This window comes from Nannospalax galili, unplaced genomic scaffold, assembly GCF_000622305.1.
Source record: "Nannospalax galili isolate Female #2095 unplaced genomic scaffold, S.galili_v1.0 scaffold1138, whole genome shotgun sequence".
NCBI classification, from domain to species: domain Eukaryota; kingdom Metazoa; phylum Chordata; class Mammalia; order Rodentia; family Spalacidae; genus Nannospalax; species Nannospalax galili.
In genome coordinates this window covers 2,304,799-2,305,880 of record NW_008342297.1, presented here as the reverse complement: position 1 = coordinate 2,305,880, position 1,082 = coordinate 2,304,799, and positions in this window count along the sequence as shown.

Genomic DNA, 1,082 nt, shown 5'->3' with positions numbered 1-1,082 from the left:
ACTGTTAAAACCTGTCCTCTTTAGAGATCAAAGGGAAGCCTGCTGTGTTGGCCAAACAGTGGAGAAAAGTCTGCTTCTCTTGACTTCAAAGACCAAGGTGCTTATCAGCTAGGTTTCCTTTTCTCAGGAGCATGAGAAGTCCTTGGGATCCTGTTGGTGAGGGGGCAGGGCTATCTGAACATTAACAGAAGTGAGCACTCTGTTCTGGCCACCCTCTGCCACCATGTCTCTCCTTCATGATGGACTCTCATCCCTCTGGAGCCATAAGCCAAATAAACTCTTCCTTCTATAAGTTGCTTTGGTCATGGTGTTTTATCACAGCAACAGAAAAGTGACTGATACAGAAGTTCATAATTTACATACACATAGCTAAGGGCGTAGCTCAGGTGGTAGAGTGACTGCCTAGCATGCAAGAGGCCCTAGGTTGATCAACAGCACTGCACAAACCAAGCATGGTAATGCAAGCCTATAATTCTAGCACTGGGAATGTGCAGTTAGAAGGCTCAGAAGTTCAAGGTCATTCTTGGCCACATAGTGAGTTTGGGGCCAGCATGGGCTACATGAGACCCTGTTTCAAAAACAAAACATAGCAAGTGGCACCCCTGTTTTTCTGATGTTCCCAAATCTGTGGCTCTGGAGAAGTAACCCTCAGTACCCAACAACCTCTCTTGGCGTGAGGTGGGATGGGCTCTCTGCCCCAAGCCCACTTCTTCCATCTCTGGGGCTCTTACCCTTGTGTGAAGGTGGGGCAGGTGATCAGTGTTTCAAGTCCCTGTCTCTTACTGCACAGGGAGTTGAGTAGATGACATGTGTACCACACGACAATCACCACAGGGATATCAAAGACACATGTCCTCACCTCTCCAAGAAGGCAGTGTTAGGGAAAGAGAAATTTTACTGCTTGTTTGAATTTACTGCTTGTCTGAGTTTACTGCTTGTAACCAATTAACTCAACTGGAGACACAGGCATCCGGAGATAGGGGCAAGTGCTACAGCCCCTGTAACCTGACCTGTCTGGTCTGTGTCATGTCTGTAGACATGTCTGCTTACACAAGATAACAAGGAAGGGCTGTGCCAGGCAT